The sequence below is a fragment of the Anomaloglossus baeobatrachus genome, unplaced genomic scaffold, assembly GCF_048569485.1.
Source record: "Anomaloglossus baeobatrachus isolate aAnoBae1 unplaced genomic scaffold, aAnoBae1.hap1 Scaffold_463, whole genome shotgun sequence".
NCBI lineage: Eukaryota > Metazoa > Chordata > Amphibia > Anura > Aromobatidae > Anomaloglossus > Anomaloglossus baeobatrachus.
The window spans coordinates 62,425-78,718 of NW_027443971.1; the positions used below are offsets into that span (position 1 = coordinate 62,425).

General features: G+C 46.3%; 11 non-coding genes across 11 annotated transcripts; all 11 read left to right on the forward strand.

Moving 5' to 3' along the window:
* Positions 1–210: 210 nt before the first annotated feature.
* LOC142280870 (U2 spliceosomal RNA) lies at positions 211–401 on the forward strand. Its single transcript, XR_012743052.1, has one exon. It is a non-coding gene; the product is annotated as a U2 spliceosomal RNA (small nuclear RNA).
* Positions 402–1,788: 1,387 nt separating this feature from the next.
* LOC142280871 (U2 spliceosomal RNA) lies at positions 1,789–1,979 on the forward strand. The gene has a single exon (XR_012743053.1). It is a non-coding gene; the product is annotated as a U2 spliceosomal RNA (small nuclear RNA).
* Positions 1,980–3,366: 1,387 nt separating this feature from the next.
* LOC142280872 (U2 spliceosomal RNA) lies at positions 3,367–3,557 on the forward strand. The gene has a single exon (XR_012743054.1). It is a non-coding gene; the product is annotated as a U2 spliceosomal RNA (small nuclear RNA).
* Positions 3,558–4,944: 1,387 nt separating this feature from the next.
* On the forward strand, positions 4,945–5,135 carry LOC142280873 (U2 spliceosomal RNA). The gene has a single exon (XR_012743055.1). It is a non-coding gene; the product is annotated as a U2 spliceosomal RNA (small nuclear RNA).
* A 1,387-nt stretch (positions 5,136–6,522) lies between these two features.
* On the forward strand, positions 6,523–6,713 carry LOC142280874 (U2 spliceosomal RNA). Its single transcript, XR_012743056.1, has one exon. It is a non-coding gene; the product is annotated as a U2 spliceosomal RNA (small nuclear RNA).
* Positions 6,714–8,100: 1,387 nt separating this feature from the next.
* Positions 8,101–8,291, forward strand: LOC142280875 (U2 spliceosomal RNA). Its single transcript, XR_012743057.1, has one exon. It is a non-coding gene; the product is annotated as a U2 spliceosomal RNA (small nuclear RNA).
* Positions 8,292–9,678: 1,387 nt separating this feature from the next.
* On the forward strand, positions 9,679–9,869 carry LOC142280876 (U2 spliceosomal RNA). Its single transcript, XR_012743058.1, has one exon. It is a non-coding gene; the product is annotated as a U2 spliceosomal RNA (small nuclear RNA).
* Positions 9,870–11,256: 1,387 nt separating this feature from the next.
* On the forward strand, positions 11,257–11,447 carry LOC142280878 (U2 spliceosomal RNA). The gene has a single exon (XR_012743060.1). It is a non-coding gene; the product is annotated as a U2 spliceosomal RNA (small nuclear RNA).
* Positions 11,448–12,834: 1,387 nt separating this feature from the next.
* LOC142280879 (U2 spliceosomal RNA) lies at positions 12,835–13,025 on the forward strand. The gene has a single exon (XR_012743061.1). It is a non-coding gene; the product is annotated as a U2 spliceosomal RNA (small nuclear RNA).
* Positions 13,026–14,412: 1,387 nt separating this feature from the next.
* On the forward strand, positions 14,413–14,603 carry LOC142280880 (U2 spliceosomal RNA). Its single transcript, XR_012743062.1, has one exon. It is a non-coding gene; the product is annotated as a U2 spliceosomal RNA (small nuclear RNA).
* Positions 14,604–15,990: 1,387 nt separating this feature from the next.
* On the forward strand, positions 15,991–16,181 carry LOC142280881 (U2 spliceosomal RNA). The gene has a single exon (XR_012743063.1). It is a non-coding gene; the product is annotated as a U2 spliceosomal RNA (small nuclear RNA).
* Positions 16,182–16,294: the final 113 nt, after the last annotated feature.

Genomic DNA, 16,294 nt, shown 5'->3' on the forward strand with positions numbered 1-16,294 from the left:
GGAGGAGTTATTCAGATTCATTGCAGTGGGCGGCGGCTGCAAAACGCACCATTCTTCTTGTTTTGGCTCTGCAAAGCAGCCTTTTCAAGGGTTGGCTTGGGTGACAAAATGTCTTGTGTAGGCGTGGGTTTGTCTCCCTCTCGCTCTCTCTCCCTAAGATGTGTCCGGCATAGGCCAGGGTGCCACTCGAGGCCCAAACCAATTCTGGTTATCGCTTCTCGGCCTTTTGGCTAAGATCAAGTGTAGTATCTGTTCTTATCAGTTTAATATCTGATACGTCCCCTATCTGGGGACCATATATTAAATGGATTTTTAGAACAGGGAGATGGAAAAAGAGCTTGCTCTGTCCACTCCACGCATTGACCTGGTATTGCAGTACCTCCAGGAACGGTGCACCCCTTCTTAACCCAGTTTCCAAAAGCAGAACTCAATTCACCTGATTCATATTAGCCCGATTTAATGAATTGGAAGAAAGCATACGTCTTCATATGCACCTCAATTTGGCCCATTCACTTTTCACACTTCCTCCTTTTGTTTTTTATCTTTCACACTTTTGACTTTCTTTATTCATCCAAATAGCAAACTCATCACCACTCAACCTGACCAACTCGGCTATGTCCCCGTGCTGCAGTTCTCTGTCTTATCTAGATCATTTGCAATTGAATGGAATAGATCCCTTTTGGACAAAGTGGATTCACCTGCTGCTGCAGTGACCACAGGTGTGATAACATCTAGAATTGGCATCTGGTGCGATCTCTCCGCTTCCACTCCAAAGAAAGTTACCTGTTTATTCCTATCATGCATTGGTTTTTGGGGTTTTCTTTGAGTAATGATGATCTCTTTAGTAGTCTGTTGGCGCCCTCTCCTGGAGGAATAGTTTGCTTGCTCTTGGACATTCTAAAAGAGAGGTCATGATAGACATTGAGCTTCTGAGCTCAATTGGGGACAGTCATGGGTGATGAATGTTTGCAACCTACTGCGAAGCCTCATACCGCAATATAAGGAACGTCAAATACTAAGAAAGGGCGGCCTATGAAAGAATTACTACTTTCAATAAGTACACTTAAACGGCTAATTGGGAATAGAAAAACTGTAAAAAGCCCTCTGAGAAAGCCCCCCTCTAACCTTTGATAGTAAGCTTTTCTGTAGTCTGCCTGTTGATGTATTTTCCGTTTGAACTGTGCACAACATGAAGAGACGGAACACTGGCGGCTTGTCACAATGCCCCCCGATGACATCACAATAGCGCTGCTGCCTAGAAAACAAGCTGCGCAGAAGAAGTTGTTCTTTGGGTGGGAGGGTGGGCTAGTGGAAGGAGGGGGCAATCTCTTTTTTTCCCGGGTGGTAGGGGGATGACAGGAGAAGGGAAGCGGGTGGTGAGAAAGGTACAGAGGGCAGGGTTTGGGGGCTGGGAAGGAAAGGGAAAAGATTAGGGTTTGGGGATGATGAAAGGGCTTTCTACGGGTAAGGATGGCAAAGGGTGGCAGTGACGGAAAGTCAGGCAACCTGTCCTGTCCGTCTTTTTGTATCGTGAATTGGAAAGACTGCAAGGGGGAGGGGAGTTGCTTGCGCCCTAAAGGAGGAGTTATTCAGATTCATTGCAGTGGGCGGCGGCTGCAAAACGCACCATTCTTCTTGTTTTGGCTCTGCAAAGCAGCCTTTTCAAGGGTTGGCTTGGGTGACAAAATGTCTTGTGTAGGCGTGGGTTTGTCTCCCTCTCGCTCTCTCTCCCTAAGATGTGTCCGGCATAGGCCAGGGTGCCACTCGAGGCCCAAACCAATTCTGGTTATCGCTTCTCGGCCTTTTGGCTAAGATCAAGTGTAGTATCTGTTCTTATCAGTTTAATATCTGATACGTCCCCTATCTGGGGACCATATATTAAATGGATTTTTAGAACAGGGAGATGGAAAAAGAGCTTGCTCTGTCCACTCCACGCATTGACCTGGTATTGCAGTACCTCCAGGAACGGTGCACCCCTTCTTAACCCAGTTTCCAAAAGCAGAACTCAATTCACCTGATTCATATTAGCCCGATTTAATGAATTGGAAGAAAGCATACGTCTTCATATGCACCTCAATTTGGCCCATTCACTTTTCACACTTCCTCCTTTTGTTTTTTATCTTTCACACTTTTGACTTTCTTTATTCATCCAAATAGCAAACTCATCACCACTCAACCTGACCAACTCGGCTATGTCCCCGTGCTGCAGTTCTCTGTCTTATCTAGATCATTTGCAATTGAATGGAATAGATCCCTTTTGGACAAAGTGGATTCACCTGCTGCTGCAGTGACCACAGGTGTGATAACATCTAGAATTGGCATCTGGTGCGATCTCTCCGCTTCCACTCCAAAGAAAGTTACCTGTTTATTCCTATCATGCATTGGTTTTTGGGGTTTTCTTTGAGTAATGATGATCTCTTTAGTAGTCTGTTGGCGCCCTCTCCTGGAGGAATAGTTTGCTTGCTCTTGGACATTCTAAAAGAGAGGTCATGATAGACATTGAGCTTCTGAGCTCAATTGGGGACAGTCATGGGTGATGAATGTTTGCAACCTACTGCGAAGCCTCATACCGCAATATAAGGAACGTCAAATACTAAGAAAGGGCGGCCTATGAAAGAATTACTACTTTCAATAAGTACACTTAAACGGCTAATTGGGAATAGAAAAACTGTAAAAAGCCCTCTGAGAAAGCCCCCCTCTAACCTTTGATAGTAAGCTTTTCTGTAGTCTGCCTGTTGATGTATTTTCCGTTTGAACTGTGCACAACATGAAGAGACGGAACACTGGCGGCTTGTCACAATGCCCCCCGATGACATCACAATAGCGCTGCTGCCTAGAAAACAAGCTGCGCAGAAGAAGTTGTTCTTTGGGTGGGAGGGTGGGCTAGTGGAAGGAGGGGGCAATCTCTTTTTTTCCCGGGTGGTAGGGGGATGACAGGAGAAGGGAAGCGGGTGGTGAGAAAGGTACAGAGGGCAGGGTTTGGGGGCTGGGAAGGAAAGGGAAAAGATTAGGGTTTGGGGATGATGAAAGGGCTTTCTACGGGTAAGGATGGCAAAGGGTGGCAGTGACGGAAAGTCAGGCAACCTGTCCTGTCCGTCTTTTTGTATCGTGAATTGGAAAGACTGCAAGGGGGAGGGGAGTTGCTTGCGCCCTAAAGGAGGAGTTATTCAGATTCATTGCAGTGGGCGGCGGCTGCAAAACGCACCATTCTTCTTGTTTTGGCTCTGCAAAGCAGCCTTTTCAAGGGTTGGCTTGGGTGACAAAATGTCTTGTGTAGGCGTGGGTTTGTCTCCCTCTCGCTCTCTCTCCCTAAGATGTGTCCGGCATAGGCCAGGGTGCCACTCGAGGCCCAAACCAATTCTGGTTATCGCTTCTCGGCCTTTTGGCTAAGATCAAGTGTAGTATCTGTTCTTATCAGTTTAATATCTGATACGTCCCCTATCTGGGGACCATATATTAAATGGATTTTTAGAACAGGGAGATGGAAAAAGAGCTTGCTCTGTCCACTCCACGCATTGACCTGGTATTGCAGTACCTCCAGGAACGGTGCACCCCTTCTTAACCCAGTTTCCAAAAGCAGAACTCAATTCACCTGATTCATATTAGCCCGATTTAATGAATTGGAAGAAAGCATACGTCTTCATATGCACCTCAATTTGGCCCATTCACTTTTCACACTTCCTCCTTTTGTTTTTTATCTTTCACACTTTTGACTTTCTTTATTCATCCAAATAGCAAACTCATCACCACTCAACCTGACCAACTCGGCTATGTCCCCGTGCTGCAGTTCTCTGTCTTATCTAGATCATTTGCAATTGAATGGAATAGATCCCTTTTGGACAAAGTGGATTCACCTGCTGCTGCAGTGACCACAGGTGTGATAACATCTAGAATTGGCATCTGGTGCGATCTCTCCGCTTCCACTCCAAAGAAAGTTACCTGTTTATTCCTATCATGCATTGGTTTTTGGGGTTTTCTTTGAGTAATGATGATCTCTTTAGTAGTCTGTTGGCGCCCTCTCCTGGAGGAATAGTTTGCTTGCTCTTGGACATTCTAAAAGAGAGGTCATGATAGACATTGAGCTTCTGAGCTCAATTGGGGACAGTCATGGGTGATGAATGTTTGCAACCTACTGCGAAGCCTCATACCGCAATATAAGGAACGTCAAATACTAAGAAAGGGCGGCCTATGAAAGAATTACTACTTTCAATAAGTACACTTAAACGGCTAATTGGGAATAGAAAAACTGTAAAAAGCCCTCTGAGAAAGCCCCCCTCTAACCTTTGATAGTAAGCTTTTCTGTAGTCTGCCTGTTGATGTATTTTCCGTTTGAACTGTGCACAACATGAAGAGACGGAACACTGGCGGCTTGTCACAATGCCCCCCGATGACATCACAATAGCGCTGCTGCCTAGAAAACAAGCTGCGCAGAAGAAGTTGTTCTTTGGGTGGGAGGGTGGGCTAGTGGAAGGAGGGGGCAATCTCTTTTTTTCCCGGGTGGTAGGGGGATGACAGGAGAAGGGAAGCGGGTGGTGAGAAAGGTACAGAGGGCAGGGTTTGGGGGCTGGGAAGGAAAGGGAAAAGATTAGGGTTTGGGGATGATGAAAGGGCTTTCTACGGGTAAGGATGGCAAAGGGTGGCAGTGACGGAAAGTCAGGCAACCTGTCCTGTCCGTCTTTTTGTATCGTGAATTGGAAAGACTGCAAGGGGGAGGGGAGTTGCTTGCGCCCTAAAGGAGGAGTTATTCAGATTCATTGCAGTGGGCGGCGGCTGCAAAACGCACCATTCTTCTTGTTTTGGCTCTGCAAAGCAGCCTTTTCAAGGGTTGGCTTGGGTGACAAAATGTCTTGTGTAGGCGTGGGTTTGTCTCCCTCTCGCTCTCTCTCCCTAAGATGTGTCCGGCATAGGCCAGGGTGCCACTCGAGGCCCAAACCAATTCTGGTTATCGCTTCTCGGCCTTTTGGCTAAGATCAAGTGTAGTATCTGTTCTTATCAGTTTAATATCTGATACGTCCCCTATCTGGGGACCATATATTAAATGGATTTTTAGAACAGGGAGATGGAAAAAGAGCTTGCTCTGTCCACTCCACGCATTGACCTGGTATTGCAGTACCTCCAGGAACGGTGCACCCCTTCTTAACCCAGTTTCCAAAAGCAGAACTCAATTCACCTGATTCATATTAGCCCGATTTAATGAATTGGAAGAAAGCATACGTCTTCATATGCACCTCAATTTGGCCCATTCACTTTTCACACTTCCTCCTTTTGTTTTTTATCTTTCACACTTTTGACTTTCTTTATTCATCCAAATAGCAAACTCATCACCACTCAACCTGACCAACTCGGCTATGTCCCCGTGCTGCAGTTCTCTGTCTTATCTAGATCATTTGCAATTGAATGGAATAGATCCCTTTTGGACAAAGTGGATTCACCTGCTGCTGCAGTGACCACAGGTGTGATAACATCTAGAATTGGCATCTGGTGCGATCTCTCCGCTTCCACTCCAAAGAAAGTTACCTGTTTATTCCTATCATGCATTGGTTTTTGGGGTTTTCTTTGAGTAATGATGATCTCTTTAGTAGTCTGTTGGCGCCCTCTCCTGGAGGAATAGTTTGCTTGCTCTTGGACATTCTAAAAGAGAGGTCATGATAGACATTGAGCTTCTGAGCTCAATTGGGGACAGTCATGGGTGATGAATGTTTGCAACCTACTGCGAAGCCTCATACCGCAATATAAGGAACGTCAAATACTAAGAAAGGGCGGCCTATGAAAGAATTACTACTTTCAATAAGTACACTTAAACGGCTAATTGGGAATAGAAAAACTGTAAAAAGCCCTCTGAGAAAGCCCCCCTCTAACCTTTGATAGTAAGCTTTTCTGTAGTCTGCCTGTTGATGTATTTTCCGTTTGAACTGTGCACAACATGAAGAGACGGAACACTGGCGGCTTGTCACAATGCCCCCCGATGACATCACAATAGCGCTGCTGCCTAGAAAACAAGCTGCGCAGAAGAAGTTGTTCTTTGGGTGGGAGGGTGGGCTAGTGGAAGGAGGGGGCAATCTCTTTTTTTCCCGGGTGGTAGGGGGATGACAGGAGAAGGGAAGCGGGTGGTGAGAAAGGTACAGAGGGCAGGGTTTGGGGGCTGGGAAGGAAAGGGAAAAGATTAGGGTTTGGGGATGATGAAAGGGCTTTCTACGGGTAAGGATGGCAAAGGGTGGCAGTGACGGAAAGTCAGGCAACCTGTCCTGTCCGTCTTTTTGTATCGTGAATTGGAAAGACTGCAAGGGGGAGGGGAGTTGCTTGCGCCCTAAAGGAGGAGTTATTCAGATTCATTGCAGTGGGCGGCGGCTGCAAAACGCACCATTCTTCTTGTTTTGGCTCTGCAAAGCAGCCTTTTCAAGGGTTGGCTTGGGTGACAAAATGTCTTGTGTAGGCGTGGGTTTGTCTCCCTCTCGCTCTCTCTCCCTAAGATGTGTCCGGCATAGGCCAGGGTGCCACTCGAGGCCCAAACCAATTCTGGTTATCGCTTCTCGGCCTTTTGGCTAAGATCAAGTGTAGTATCTGTTCTTATCAGTTTAATATCTGATACGTCCCCTATCTGGGGACCATATATTAAATGGATTTTTAGAACAGGGAGATGGAAAAAGAGCTTGCTCTGTCCACTCCACGCATTGACCTGGTATTGCAGTACCTCCAGGAACGGTGCACCCCTTCTTAACCCAGTTTCCAAAAGCAGAACTCAATTCACCTGATTCATATTAGCCCGATTTAATGAATTGGAAGAAAGCATACGTCTTCATATGCACCTCAATTTGGCCCATTCACTTTTCACACTTCCTCCTTTTGTTTTTTATCTTTCACACTTTTGACTTTCTTTATTCATCCAAATAGCAAACTCATCACCACTCAACCTGACCAACTCGGCTATGTCCCCGTGCTGCAGTTCTCTGTCTTATCTAGATCATTTGCAATTGAATGGAATAGATCCCTTTTAGACAAAGTGGATTCACCTGCTGCTGCAGTGACCACAGGTGTGATAACATCTAGAATTGGCATCTGGTGCGATCTCTCCGCTTCCACTCCAAAGAAAGTTACCTGTTTATTCCTATCATGCATTGGTTTTTGGGGTTTTCTTTGAGTAATGATGATCTCTTTAGTAGTCTGTTGGCGCCCTCTCCTGGAGGAATAGTTTGCTTGCTCTTGGACATTCTAAAAGAGAGGTCATGATAGACATTGAGCTTCTGAGCTCAATTGGGGACAGTCATGGGTGATGAATGTTTGCAACCTACTGCGAAGCCTCATACCGCAATATAAGGAACGTCAAATACTAAGAAAGGGCGGCCTATGAAAGAATTACTACTTTCAATAAGTACACTTAAACGGCTAATTGGGAATAGAAAAACTGTAAAAAGCCCTCTGAGAAAGCCCCCCTCTAACCTTTGATAGTAAGCTTTTCTGTAGTCTGCCTGTTGATGTATTTTCCGTTTGAACTGTGCACAACATGAAGAGACGGAACACTGGCGGCTTGTCACAATGCCCCCCGATGACATCACAATAGCGCTGCTGCCTAGAAAACAAGCTGCGCAGAAGAAGTTGTTCTTTGGGTGGGAGGGTGGGCTAGTGGAAGGAGGGGGCAATCTCTTTTTTTCCCGGGTGGTAGGGGGATGACAGGAGAAGGGAAGCGGGTGGTGAGAAAGGTACAGAGGGCAGGGTTTGGGGGCTGGGAAGGAAAGGGAAAAGATTAGGGTTTGGGGATGATGAAAGGGCTTTCTACGGGTAAGGATGGCAAAGGGTGGCAGTGACGGAAAGTCAGGCAACCTGTCCTGTCCGTCTTTTTGTATCGTGAATTGGAAAGACTGCAAGGGGGAGGGGAGTTGCTTGCGCCCTAAAGGAGGAGTTATTCAGATTCATTGCAGTGGGCGGCGGCTGCAAAACGCACCATTCTTCTTGTTTTGGCTCTGCAAAGCAGCCTTTTCAAGGGTTGGCTTGGGTGACAAAATGTCTTGTGTAGGCGTGGGTTTGTCTCCCTCTCGCTCTCTCTCCCTAAGATGTGTCCGGCATAGGCCAGGGTGCCACTCGAGGCCCAAACCAATTCTGGTTATCGCTTCTCGGCCTTTTGGCTAAGATCAAGTGTAGTATCTGTTCTTATCAGTTTAATATCTGATACGTCCCCTATCTGGGGACCATATATTAAATGGATTTTTAGAACAGGGAGATGGAAAAAGAGCTTGCTCTGTCCACTCCACGCATTGACCTGGTATTGCAGTACCTCCAGGAACGGTGCACCCCTTCTTAACCCAGTTTCCAAAAGCAGAACTCAATTCACCTGATTCATATTAGCCCGATTTAATGAATTGGAAGAAAGCATACGTCTTCATATGCACCTCAATTTGGCCCATTCACTTTTCACACTTCCTCCTTTTGTTTTTTATCTTTCACACTTTTGACTTTCTTTATTCATCCAAATAGCAAACTCATCACCACTCAACCTGACCAACTCGGCTATGTCCCCGTGCTGCAGTTCTCTGTCTTATCTAGATCATTTGCAATTGAATGGAATAGATCCCTTTTGGACAAAGTGGATTCACCTGCTGCTGCAGTGACCACAGGTGTGATAACATCTAGAATTGGCATCTGGTGCGATCTCTCCGCTTCCACTCCAAAGAAAGTTACCTGTTTATTCCTATCATGCATTGGTTTTTGGGGTTTTCTTTGAGTAATGATGATCTCTTTAGTAGTCTGTTGGCGCCCTCTCCTGGAGGAATAGTTTGCTTGCTCTTGGACATTCTAAAAGAGAGGTCATGATAGACATTGAGCTTCTGAGCTCAATTGGGGACAGTCATGGGTGATGAATGTTTGCAACCTACTGCGAAGCCTCATACCGCAATATAAGGAACGTCAAATACTAAGAAAGGGCGGCCTATGAAAGAATTACTACTTTCAATAAGTACACTTAAACGGCTAATTGGGAATAGAAAAACTGTAAAAAGCCCTCTGAGAAAGCCCCCCTCTAACCTTTGATAGTAAGCTTTTCTGTAGTCTGCCTGTTGATGTATTTTCCGTTTGAACTGTGCACAACATGAAGAGACGGAACACTGGCGGCTTGTCACAATGCCCCCCGATGACATCACAATAGCGCTGCTGCCTAGAAAACAAGCTGCGCAGAAGAAGTTGTTCTTTGGGTGGGAGGGTGGGCTAGTGGAAGGAGGGGGCAATCTCTTTTTTTCCCGGGTGGTAGGGGGATGACAGGAGAAGGGAAGCGGGTGGTGAGAAAGGTACAGAGGGCAGGGTTTGGGGGCTGGGAAGGAAAGGGAAAAGATTAGGGTTTGGGGATGATGAAAGGGCTTTCTACGGGTAAGGATGGCAAAGGGTGGCAGTGACGGAAAGTCAGGCAACCTGTCCTGTCCGTCTTTTTGTATCGTGAATTGGAAAGACTGCAAGGGGGAGGGGAGTTGCTTGCGCCCTAAAGGAGGAGTTATTCAGATTCATTGCAGTGGGCGGCGGCTGCAAAACGCACCATTCTTCTTGTTTTGGCTCTGCAAAGCAGCCTTTTCAAGGGTTGGCTTGGGTGACAAAATGTCTTGTGTAGGCGTGGGTTTGTCTCCCTCTCGCTCTCTCTCCCTAAGATGTGTCCGGCATAGGCCAGGGTGCCACTCGAGGCCCAAACCAATTCTGGTTATCGCTTCTCGGCCTTTTGGCTAAGATCAAGTGTAGTATCTGTTCTTATCAGTTTAATATCTGATACGTCCCCTATCTGGGGACCATATATTAAATGGATTTTTAGAACAGGGAGATGGAAAAAGAGCTTGCTCTGTCCACTCCACGCATTGACCTGGTATTGCAGTACCTCCAGGAACGGTGCACCCCTTCTTAACCCAGTTTCCAAAAGCAGAACTCAATTCACCTGATTCATATTAGCCCGATTTAATGAATTGGAAGAAAGCATACGTCTTCATATGCACCTCAATTTGGCCCATTCACTTTTCACACTTCCTCCTTTTGTTTTTTATCTTTCACACTTTTGACTTTCTTTATTCATCCAAATAGCAAACTCATCACCACTCAACCTGACCAACTCGGCTATGTCCCCGTGCTGCAGTTCTCTGTCTTATCTAGATCATTTGCAATTGAATGGAATAGATCCCTTTTGGACAAAGTGGATTCACCTGCTGCTGCAGTGACCACAGGTGTGATAACATCTAGAATTGGCATCTGGTGCGATCTCTCCGCTTCCACTCCAAAGAAAGTTACCTGTTTATTCCTATCATGCATTGGTTTTTGGGGTTTTCTTTGAGTAATGATGATCTCTTTAGTAGTCTGTTGGCGCCCTCTCCTGGAGGAATAGTTTGCTTGCTCTTGGACATTCTAAAAGAGAGGTCATGATAGACATTGAGCTTCTGAGCTCAATTGGGGACAGTCATGGGTGATGAATGTTTGCAACCTACTGCGAAGCCTCATACCGCAATATAAGGAACGTCAAATACTAAGAAAGGGCGGCCTATGAAAGAATTACTACTTTCAATAAGTACACTTAAACGGCTAATTGGGAATAGAAAAACTGTAAAAAGCCCTCTGAGAAAGCCCCCCTCTAACCTTTGATAGTAAGCTTTTCTGTAGTCTGCCTGTTGATGTATTTTCCGTTTGAACTGTGCACAACATGAAGAGACGGAACACTGGCGGCTTGTCACAATGCCCCCCGATGACATCACAATAGCGCTGCTGCCTAGAAAACAAGCTGCGCAGAAGAAGTTGTTCTTTGGGTGGGAGGGTGGGCTAGTGGAAGGAGGGGGCAATCTCTTTTTTTCCCGGGTGGTAGGGGGATGACAGGAGAAGGGAAGCGGGTGGTGAGAAAGGTACAGAGGGCAGGGTTTGGGGGCTGGGAAGGAAAGGGAAAAGATTAGGGTTTGGGGATGATGAAAGGGCTTTCTACGGGTAAGGATGGCAAAGGGTGGCAGTGACGGAAAGTCAGGCAACCTGTCCTGTCCGTCTTTTTGTATCGTGAATTGGAAAGACTGCAAGGGGGAGGGGAGTTGCTTGCGCCCTAAAGGAGGAGTTATTCAGATTCATTGCAGTGGGCGGCGGCTGCAAAACGCACCATTCTTCTTGTTTTGGCTCTGCAAAGCAGCCTTTTCAAGGGTTGGCTTGGGTGACAAAATGTCTTGTGTAGGCGTGGGTTTGTCTCCCTCTCGCTCTCTCTCCCTAAGATGTGTCCGGCATAGGCCAGGGTGCCACTCGAGGCCCAAACCAATTCTGGTTATCGCTTCTCGGCCTTTTGGCTAAGATCAAGTGTAGTATCTGTTCTTATCAGTTTAATATCTGATACGTCCCCTATCTGGGGACCATATATTAAATGGATTTTTAGAACAGGGAGATGGAAAAAGAGCTTGCTCTGTCCACTCCACGCATTGACCTGGTATTGCAGTACCTCCAGGAACGGTGCACCCCTTCTTAACCCAGTTTCCAAAAGCAGAACTCAATTCACCTGATTCATATTAGCCCGATTTAATGAATTGGAAGAAAGCATACGTCTTCATATGCACCTCAATTTGGCCCATTCACTTTTCACACTTCCTCCTTTTGTTTTTTATCTTTCACACTTTTGACTTTCTTTATTCATCCAAATAGCAAACTCATCACCACTCAACCTGACCAACTCGGCTATGTCCCCGTGCTGCAGTTCTCTGTCTTATCTAGATCATTTGCAATTGAATGGAATAGATCCCTTTTGGACAAAGTGGATTCACCTGCTGCTGCAGTGACCACAGGTGTGATAACATCTAGAATTGGCATCTGGTGCGATCTCTCCGCTTCCACTCCAAAGAAAGTTACCTGTTTATTCCTATCATGCATTGGTTTTTGGGGTTTTCTTTGAGTAATGATGATCTCTTTAGTAGTCTGTTGGCGCCCTCTCCTGGAGGAATAGTTTGCTTGCTCTTGGACATTCTAAAAGAGAGGTCATGATAGACATTGAGCTTCTGAGCTCAATTGGGGACAGTCATGGGTGATGAATGTTTGCAACCTACTGCGAAGCCTCATACCGCAATATAAGGAACGTCAAATACTAAGAAAGGGCGGCCTATGAAAGAATTACTACTTTCAATAAGTACACTTAAACGGCTAATTGGGAATAGAAAAACTGTAAAAAGCCCTCTGAGAAAGCCCCCCTCTAACCTTTGATAGTAAGCTTTTCTGTAGTCTGCCTGTTGATGTATTTTCCGTTTGAACTGTGCACAACATGAAGAGACGGAACACTGGCGGCTTGTCACAATGCCCCCCGATGACATCACAATAGCGCTGCTGCCTAGAAAACAAGCTGCGCAGAAGAAGTTGTTCTTTGGGTGGGAGGGTGGGCTAGTGGAAGGAGGGGGCAATCTCTTTTTTTCCCGGGTGGTAGGGGGATGACAGGAGAAGGGAAGCGGGTGGTGAGAAAGGTACAGAGGGCAGGGTTTGGGGGCTGGGAAGGAAAGGGAAAAGATTAGGGTTTGGGGATGATGAAAGGGCTTTCTACGGGTAAGGATGGCAAAGGGTGGCAGTGACGGAAAGTCAGGCAACCTGTCCTGTCCGTCTTTTTGTATCGTGAATTGGAAAGACTGCAAGGGGGAGGGGAGTTGCTTGCGCCCTAAAGGAGGAGTTATTCAGATTCATTGCAGTGGGCGGCGGCTGCAAAACGCACCATTCTTCTTGTTTTGGCTCTGCAAAGCAGCCTTTTCAAGGGTTGGCTTGGGTGACAAAATGTCTTGTGTAGGCGTGGGTTTGTCTCCCTCTCGCTCTCTCTCCCTAAGATGTGTCCGGCATAGGCCAGGGTGCCACTCGAGGCCCAAACCAATTCTGGTTATCGCTTCTCGGCCTTTTGGCTAAGATCAAGTGTAGTATCTGTTCTTATCAGTTTAATATCTGATACGTCCCCTATCTGGGGACCATATATTAAATGGATTTTTAGAACAGGGAGATGGAAAAAGAGCTTGCTCTGTCCACTCCACGCATTGACCTGGTATTGCAGTACCTCCAGGAACGGTGCACCCCTTCTTAACCCAGTTTCCAAAAGCAGAACTCAATTCACCTGATTCATATTAGCCCGATTTAATGAATTGGAAGAAAGCATACGTCTTCATATGCACCTCAATTTGGCCCATTCACTTTTCACACTTCCTCCTTTTGTTTTTTATCTTTCACACTTTTGACTTTCTTTATTCATCCAAATAGCAAACTCATCACCACTCAACCTGACCAACTCGGCTATGTCCCCGTGCTGCAGTTCTCTGTCTTATCTAGATCATTTGCAATTGAATGGAATAGATCCCTTTTGGACAAAGTGGATTCACCTGCTGCTGCAGTGACCACAGGTGTGATAACATCTAGAATTGGCATCTGGTGCGATCTCTCCGCTTCCACTCCAAAGAAAGTTACCTGTTTATTCCTATCATGCATTGGTTTTTGGGGTTTTCTTTGAGTAATGATGATCTCTTTAGTAGTCTGTTGGCGCCCTCTCCTGGAGGAATAGTTTGCTTGCTCTTGGACATTCTAAAAGAGAGGTCATGATAGACATTGAGCTTCTGAGCTCAATTGGGGACAGTCATGGGTGATGAATGTTTGCAACCTACTGCGAAGCCTCATACCGCAATATAAGGAACGTCAAATACTAAGAAAGGGCGGCCTATGAAAGAATTACTACTTTCAATAAGTACACTTAAACGGCTAATTGGGAATAGAAAAACTGTAAAAAGCCCTCTGAGAAAGCCCCCCTCTAACCTTTGATAGTAAGCTTTTCTGTAGTCTGCCTGTTGATGTATTTTCCGTTTGAACTGTGCACAACATGAAGAGACGGAACACTGGCGGCTTGTCACAATGCCCCCCGATGACATCACAATAGCGCTGCTGCCTAGAAAACAAGCTGCGCAGAAGAAGTTGTTCTTTGGGTGGGAGGGTGGGCTAGTGGAAGGAGGGGGCAATCTCTTTTTTTCCCGGGTGGTAGGGGGATGACAGGAGAAGGGAAGCGGGTGGTGAGAAAGGTACAGAGGGCAGGGTTTGGGGGCTGGGAAGGAAAGGGAAAAGATTAGGGTTTGGGGATGATGAAAGGGCTTTCTACGGGTAAGGATGGCAAAGGGTGGCAGTGACGGAAAGTCAGGCAACCTGTCCTGTCCGTCTTTTTGTATCGTGAATTGGAAAGACTGCAAGGGGGAGGGGAGTTGCTTGCGCCCTAAAGGAGGAGTTATTCAGATTCATTGCAGTGGGCGGCGGCTGCAAAACGCACCATTCTTCTTGTTTTGGCTCTGCAAAGCAGCCTTTTCAAGGGTTGGCTTGGGTGACAAAATGTCTTGTGTAGGCGTGGGTTTGTCTCCCTCTCGCTCTCTCTCCCTAAGATGTGTCCGGCATAGGCCAGGGTGCCACTCGAGGCCCAAACCAATTCTGGTTATCGCTTCTCGGCCTTTTGGCTAAGATCAAGTGTAGTATCTGTTCTTATCAGTTTAATATCTGATACGTCCCCTATCTGGGGACCATATATTAAATGGATTTTTAGAACAGGGAGATGGAAAAAGAGCTTGCTCTGTCCACTCCACGCATTGACCTGGTATTGCAGTACCTCCAGGAACGGTGCACCCCTTCTTAACCCAGTTTCCAAAAGCAGAACTCAATTCACCTGATTCATATTAGCCCGATTTAATGAATTGGAAGAAAGCATACGTCTTCATATGCACCTCAATTTGGCCCATTCACTTTTCACACTTCCTCCTTTTGTTTTTTATCTTTCACACTTTTGACTTTCTTTATTCATCCAAATAGCAAACTCATCACCACTCAACCTGACCAACTCGGCTATGTCCCCGTGCTGCAGTTCTCTGTCTTATCTAGATCATTTGCAATTGAATGGAATAGATCCCTTTTGGACAAAGTGGATTCACCTGCTGCTGCAGTGACCACAGGTGTGATAACATCTAGAATTGGCATCTGGTGCGATCTCTCCGCTTCCACTCCAAAGAAAGTTACCTGTTTATTCCTATCATGCATTGGTTTTTGGGGTTTTCTTTGAGTAATGATGATCTCTTTAGTAGTCTGTTGGCGCCCTCTCCTGGAGGAATAGTTTGCTTGCTCTTGGACATTCTAAAAGAGAGGTCATGATAGACATTGAGCTTCTGAGCTCAATTGGGGACAGTCATGGGTGATGAATGTTTGCAACCTACTGCGAAGCCTCATACCGCAATATAAGGAACGTCAAATACTAAGAAAGGGCGGCCTATGAAAGAATTACTACTTTCAATAAGTACACTTAAACGGCTAATTGGGAATAGAAAAACTGTAAAAAGCCCTCTGAGAAAGCCCCCCTCTAACCTTTGATAGTAAGCTTTTCTGTAGTCTGCCTGTTGATGTATTTTCCGTTTGAACTGTGCACAACATGAAGAGACGGAACACTGGCGGCTTGTCACAATGCCCCCCGATGACATCACAATAGCGCTGCTGCCTAGAAAACAAGCTGCGCAGAAGAAGTTGTTCTTTGGGTGGGAGGGTGGGCTAGTGGAAGGAGGGGGCAATCTCTTTTTTTCCCGGGTGGTAGGGGGATGACAGGAGAAGGGAAGCGGGTGGTGAGAAAGGTACAGAGGGCAGGGTTTGGGGGCTGGGAAGGAAAGGGAAAAGATTAGGGTTTGGGGATGATGAAAGGGCTTTCTACGGGTAAGGATGGCAAAGGGTGGCAGTGACGGAAAGTCAGGCAACCTGTCCTGTCCGTCTTTTTGTATCGTGAATTGGAAAGACTGCAAGGGGGAGGGGAGTTGCTTGCGCCCTAAAGGAGGAGTTATTCAGATTCATTGCAGTGGGCGGCGGCTGCAAAACGCACCATTCTTCTTGTTTTGGCTCTGCAAAGCAGCCTTTTCAAGGGTTGGCTTGGGTGACAAAATGTCTTGTGTAGGCGTGGGTTTGTCTCCCTCTCGCTCTCTCTCCCTAAGATGTGTCCGGCATAGGCCAGGGTGCCACTCGAGGCCCAAACCAATTCTGGTTATCGCTTCTCGGCCTTTTGGCTAAGATCAAGTGTAGTATCTGTTCTTATCAGTTTAATATCTGATACGTCCCCTATCTGGGGACCATATATTAAATGGATTTTTAGAACAGGGAGATGGAAAAAGAGCTTGCTCTGTCCACTCCACGCATTGACCTGGTATTGCAGTACCTCCAGGAACGGTGCACCCCTTCTTAACCCAGTTTCCAAAAGCAGAACTCAATTCACCTGATTCATATTAGCCCGATTTAATGAATTGGAAGAAAGCATACGTCTTCATATGCACCTCAATTTGGCCCATTCACT